At 31.2% G+C, this 6743-nt stretch overlaps 1 long non-coding RNA gene across 11 annotated transcripts; it reads right to left on the reverse strand.

Moving 5' to 3' along the window:
• Positions 1-1334: 1334 nt before the first annotated feature.
• Positions 1335-5016, reverse strand: LOC145052828 (uncharacterized). Of its 11 annotated transcripts, none has more exons than XR_013684229.1 (8): positions 4714-5016; positions 3919-3980; positions 3738-3832; positions 3556-3656; positions 2804-3381; positions 2054-2636; positions 1854-1980; positions 1335-1756 (listed from the first exon to the last, which is right to left on the reverse strand). It is a non-coding gene; the product is annotated as an uncharacterized LOC145052828 (long non-coding RNA). The 11 variants fall into 11 exon arrangements; XR_013684230.1 differs by having other exon boundaries at positions 3738-3821; positions 4714-5015; XR_013684235.1 differs by having other exon boundaries at positions 3919-3942; positions 4714-5014.
• Positions 5017-6743: the final 1727 nt, after the last annotated feature.

Here is a 6743-nt window from a genome sequence, read left to right on the forward strand (position 1 = left end):
CAGATGGTTAGAATGGTGATGTAACCCAATTCAAGAGGCTGGCCTGATATAAAATTCAAGTGGGGGGGGGGGGGGGGGTGGTTTGGTTCCATTCCATTTCTTTTGGTGTCTTGGTGTATGCCAGGTTGTAGTTTAAGTGTGTGTTTGGTGTGAGTTTTTTTTCCTTTACCCGGGTAGACATCTTTTAGGCATATAACTATACCTGGCATTCTTTCGTGTGGTCTTTCTAGTGTGGGTCGATTTAAAATGGGATGGGGGAGAAAGATAACTTGGTGTGTGTTTTCTCTATTCGTGTTTGAATTCTCTTGCAGGTTCCTTTCAATTTTCACTTATGTTTTAGAGGTAGTCGCAAATCATCTTGCAGGACCTCTCAATTGCATTCATTGGAGTTGGAGAAATCCCATGAAGGAGGAGAGGTAGTCGCAAAACACCTTGCAGGATCTCTCAATTGCATTCATTGAAATTGGAGAAATTCCATGAAGGGTCTCATATTCGCATCTAGAGGATCGTCAAGGAACATATTGTCCGGAAGAACCTAGTCTTTTGGAGGGGTAGTTTGTTTTGAAGCACAACCAAACGGTTGGTGATGCCTCAACAAAATGTCGCCGATGCCTCAAGCACCCTAGGCGGAGAATCTGGTTGTAAACAAGTTTTGGTTTCCAATTAAATTTCCTAGACCAACATTAATTTAGTCTAGGTTGTCTTATCCGCATCTATTTTCTCTCTTTCTTACTTCTAATCATGTATGTACTGTGATTGCCCAGCGTCCTGGTGGCTTTTTTAATGAATATTTTAACCTTGCCGTTCAAAAAAAAAATCTCTACAAATAAAAATATATTTTATTAGTTTTGGTAGTTTTTGGATTTTAAGAATATAAGTTGCTTTTATTTGATATTTAAGGTTGGTATTTTTTTATTATGTTTTCGATTCTTGTTATATGTGGAATTTACTTGCAAGCATCATCCATAACTCATGATAAAATGAGATAGATGGCTTGTTGACATATACTAAACTAGTGAAGCTTCCCCGCGTTGCGGGGGTTGGAAGCCATCGGTTGATTGCAAACGAATCACCTTCCTCAAAAAAAAATTGTACAACTCTTATGCTGTTTTATAAGTATACAGTTGGTCGCTAATTTTGTTACAGAGTGCATGATATGCTACTTTTGTTGAATGCTATCTAATACAAAATTTTGAATAGTGATGATATAATCCATAATTTGTAAAAGCAACAAAATGAAATATGTCAAAAAGTCGTAAAATATGTTAAAGACAAAAGATGGCAGAAGGAACCTCATCGAAATACTATGTAATATTTGTTGGTATTCTATGCTCTTGAGGTAATATCAGTTCTTGAAGATCATCAACTTCCGCTTGTTTCATGGTTAAAAAATGTGTTTAGTTGAATTGAATGGAATGGACACCATAATGAATAGAGACTATTCCATTCTGTTAGAAAAACAAACATTTTTTCATGTCATTCCGATGGAATGGATGATTCCATTCCAGCATACCAGACACTATAAATGTAAACAATGGATGATTCCATTTCATGTATTTGACGTTCAGCTTTTTCGTTACAACGGGACACGAATCACAAAATCTAATGATTCCTCTTGTTGACCGAAAGGTTGCTACTTTGTTAAAGATTGCTGCTCTGTTCTTGTTGACCATTTATCTTGGAAATGCTATACAGTTCTATTCTCTAGATGATATATGAACATCACGACCCCTACCCTTTGTAGTTGGTGAACTCTCTGCAAAACAAAAATTGTCAACACATAATGAAAAATGCAAAAAATAATAATATACTTTACATTAGGAGGCTACCACTGCTACTATGTCGTCTCTTACCTCAGTAACCGCTTCAGAAAAATCAACATTGAATCCCCATTGAAATGTACAAATCAAAAATCAACAATCGTGTTTCCAACTCTTAATGAAACAATCTCAGATATCCTAATTTAAATTTCTTTGCATCCTGAAAACATTTATTGATACTCTTAGATACATTCAAAATATAAAAAAAGGGTAGATAGAAAAATCGAAGTTACCTCTGGGGGTGCTGCACAAAGCATGTAAAAGGAATGATAGTTTCTCTCGGGGTCAGATACTTGGAAAACATGTGATCTTTCTAGAACGTAAGTTCTGACTGCAACCCCTAATATCCTTCCTTGCTTATCGAATTGGATCTCTATAAATTTTGTGAATTAGATGCTAGATTTTAAAGGTGAAAAATATTGTATAAATATTTTTTTTCTTTCATTTCCAGGTTGATAATCTGTCTGAAAGAGGGTAAATGCCTATTTTACCCTTAGATTTTATAAAACAAATTTCAAATAATGTGATAGGTGATTTGATGTTGTTTTCAATACTGAGAGAGAGTAATTATATCTTTGAAGAATTTTTATAGCCAAATCATTGCAACTTCTATTTTGTTTTCTATCTCTTCCTGTAGAAATAGCCAAATCAATACAGTTTATTGTTTTTTGATGTTAACTGTAAGGGTGTTCATTGTTAACTGGATTTATAAACGATTGTAACACCAATACTTGAATCAGATGAACTTGATGGCTAGTTGACTAAAATATATGTGAAGCTGCTCTCTGTTGATGTGGATGTGAATATTGGAGTTGCCTGATCAAGGAGTATCACATAACAGAATGATCAATTTATGAATTAAAGGTATGGTAAGAAATTGTTTTGGATTATTTCTAATTAGGAACAAAATTGACGTTAGTGTTGCATCAATTTTTACAAATTGACTACTCTGGTAGAATAACTTGCACAAAGAGATGACTAACCTGTAAGTCCAAGCGAGTTGTCGAACGCCAAAAAACTATACCTTTCCAATCACCTCAAAATCTCAACATAAGTTTAAAAAATTAGTATTAGTAAAAATAAAAATAAAAACAAAGTATAAAGTGAGCTTCTAGAAACAAACCATAACAAACGGCAACTCCCTCGCATCTTTGAAAAACCCTAATTATGTGAATAAGAAATAACAATAGAAGTAGGATGTACATTTGGTCCGTGTTTGAATTCAACAATGTACTTTCACACTACAATGGCTTAATAAGAAACAAATTAAAATAAAGAAAGAAAGAAAATACTAAATTACAATTTATGCGTAAGTCATGTATTTTTAGATTAAGTCCATAAAAAACCTTTTTGCAAATTTGGTCCTGCTTTGATTTTTTTTTTAATGTTTCTGGTCCTTCTCACTACCACCATAGCAAAACATTATTAAATACACAAAAAATGACCATATTACCCTTGAATATAATCTTTGCACCTTGAATCCTCCAAAGGTCAGAAATTAGAAGTCTATTCCACCTGTAATTATAGGAATGCCAATTTTATCCTTCTTCATGCATCGCACCTACATAGAGTTTCATCAAACAATTCAAACCTTTTGATGAAAGAACCATTTTTGTGCACATGTAATTAGTTCATTTCCATTTATTGGTAATTAAAAATGGTATTTCTATTTAATAATACTACAAATCCATATAGTGGGAAAAAAAATCAGTTTCTGAAGTTAAATTATACATACACTGTCATCAAGTTTATGTATCTCACACCCATCAAGCCAATAAGATGATATCTCCCAGAATTGAATATGAATTTCATAACTCGGGTAGAATGAATAATTGTCTTTTGCACAAATTATAAAGAACACACGAATTAGTTCTTATTTCTTAATAAACAGAAATCGAGAGCAAAAAAAAACTTTACCTGACACCTGAAGTTGAAGAGCAGATGTTGTATTCATCTTCGTTGTCTTTCTATTTGTCTTTCGATTCCGATTTCAAGTCCGACCTAAAAGACAGCTAGATGAAATGAAGTTCAATTTTAAGAACCAGTCTTTATTGAAAAAAAAACCTAAAATTAGAAAGATATTGAAAGTTTATCGCACCAAAACTTGTTGAGAAATCATTTCCTGTACCAAGAGACAACAATTGCAGTTGGTGGAAAGTTCTGAATTCATCAGTCCTCAAAAATTTTAGGCAGACATTATACAACTTACTTACCATGATATAATGTATTATAGATTAGAAACTGAAAGATGATTAAGTTCACTATCATCAAAACTTTAGGATAGGAAATCTTTTATACAGCTGTCTGCATGTTTTCACCACCTTTAGTTGTAAGTTGTAACTCCCTATCCTCACCATCTTGCCTAAAATTTCTAAAAGCCCCTATTTGCCTATTCTAAAAAAAACTGAACTTGGACAAAAAAATTCAGAAACCTGGTTCGACCATTTTATCGAGTAGTTGAAATGCATCATGAAAAGTTCCTTTAAAATCTCCCCAGCTACCAGAACAGCAAGAAATTGATAGAACACGGGCAAAAAAAAGATGGTGCCTTGTGTAAAAAAATCGAGTCAAATGACAGAACATTGGAAAATAAGATGGTGTTTTATGTCTAAAAAAAGCCGACTCAATTTCGAAGCCAAAGGGGTAGGTAATAAGAATCTTCCTCCTCGTTTGCTCTATCTCACCACAGAAATCAGAAATTTAGAATTTAAAATGTGGGTACAGTTTAACAGATTAGAGAGGAGTTGCAAGCAAAACGCCTATAATTATTTTTTTCAAATCAAGGTGCAGAGGTTTTCACCCTAAATTTTGGGAGGAGAAGAGAAATCAGTGAACTCATCATCGTGAAAAAGTAATTGTAACAATAATAAAGAAAGTGAACTGAAATCGCTACCTGTAACCTGAGTGGGGGCGGCCGGAAGTGAGCAGGCTGACAGGTAACCGGCGAGTATGGTTGTGAGGAAACCACTATAGCTTTGGGTGCATAGAGAGAACTGCATAATCAAATAAGAAAAAGATTAATGGAAACAATTGGTTATAGTATAATTACACCCACTGACAATTTGGCAACCAATGGATTTTGACTTTAATGCCCATTAATTCAATAAAGTCCAATGAGTGCTTCAAAAAGCCTTTATAATTATACTATATATTTTCTTGTTTTAATGAAATTTATTTTTGTTTCTTGTTATAGGAGTTGGAGGACAAAGTAATCTTCATCCTTTCAGCATTCAAGCAAAGCCACAAGAGAAATGCAACATCGACCATTGCAAATATGTAACCTTTCCTCCCGTATGTCCTTTTCCCAACTGTATGAGCCCTTATGATTGTACAGAATATTGTGGTACCTCGTATGTCCCTCGTTGTGTTATTGATCGTAGAAACCCCAAAAATATTAAAAATAGATGTTGTTGTGAGTGATAAAGAGCATTTAACATTTAATAAAATAAAAGTAAAATATAAATAAAGAAGTTTAACGTCATTAGAAATGTGAAGGAAGTACATTTTATGATTGTTTTCTATGTGTTTTAATACATTTTTTTAGGATATGTATGCCCTTTTTTTTTAAAAAAAAAATAATGAAGTATTTTAAAATATTTAAAAAATATTTTTTGTGAAAATCTAAGTCATAATATTCATTGTAGTATATCGTATTACCATAGTATTAGTTATAACTAACAAAACCAATGCTAGATTCAGTTATAAATATATGTAATGAAATGTAATAAGCAATCATTCTAGCATGTTAAATAACATGTTTTGTTCTCCTTTATTTTGACATATATTGTTTTCTTACAAAAATAATTTATTTATTTTCCACAGTGCTTTTTAATGTTTTAAAAAATACCATCTAATACTACTAAAAATATAAATTTATTAATATTTTCTACGATTAACATTCTTTCCAATAATATAACCACTACATTTATGGCAATAAACATAATTAATATGCCATTATTTTTTAAATAATTTTTTATGATTTTTTTAAGTGACACCTAAGAGTATTAATATAAAGTTTGTTAAGATTTTTTTAACAAAAACACTTCCTCCATAATTTACTTCTTAAAATTATGCCTCTATACGCATCAATTATACCCTTTTTTGTAAATCCGAAAGATAGAGACTTGATGATTTATTTAAAATAAATGTTTATATGTATATATGGAAATTTGAAGATATTTTACGTGCCATAAGGATATGATATACTCATGTATAATTAAGATTTTAGAAATGTACATGTTTTTTTTTTTTTGAAACGGCAAATAATATAAATATCTCCTATGTCTGGGATTGAACCAATGACCTCCTAGTTAGTTGTTAGATTAAAGACCTCCTTGTTAGCCAAGTGGGAAGATTTTACATTTTTTTTAAAACAACACTTCAAACTATTAATATAAAGTTTATTTGGAATTTCTACTAAAAAACATCTCTTACATAAAACAAGTATTTAGATAATAATGGTAATTTTAGCAATAAGACATATAATGTTGTATTCAAAAAAATACCTGAAAATTTATAATTAACATTCATTTCGAAAGTTTATTATAAATAATTGTTAATGTTTACACATTCATACTCAACACAATCTATATGTCAATAGTTTTTGTACCGGTACAGATTCAATTACTTAATTACTCTCAATTTCGTTTATTTTTTTTCTAAATTTATTTTAAAAATGTTAAATATTTACACCTTGATCTTTTTTTAATAAACTCGTATAATACACGTGTCGCACACTTAATATTAAATATATAAGGAAATTTCATGTTCCATGACATTCTGAACATAACTAAACCAACCATAAAAATTTTGAATGATTTTATTTAAATTTAAATATATTACTTATTCAAATTTTTTGTACTTCATGCTTTTGCGAATTCTTATCCAAATTTATTATTCGTTTATATTTTTTGTATGTGGGAT

The sequence above is a fragment of the Lactuca serriola genome, chromosome 5 (genome assembly GCF_051521515.1).
Source record: "Lactuca serriola cultivar US96UC23 chromosome 5, Lser_US96UC23_V15, whole genome shotgun sequence".
Lineage (NCBI taxonomy): Eukaryota > Viridiplantae > Streptophyta > Magnoliopsida > Asterales > Asteraceae > Lactuca > Lactuca serriola.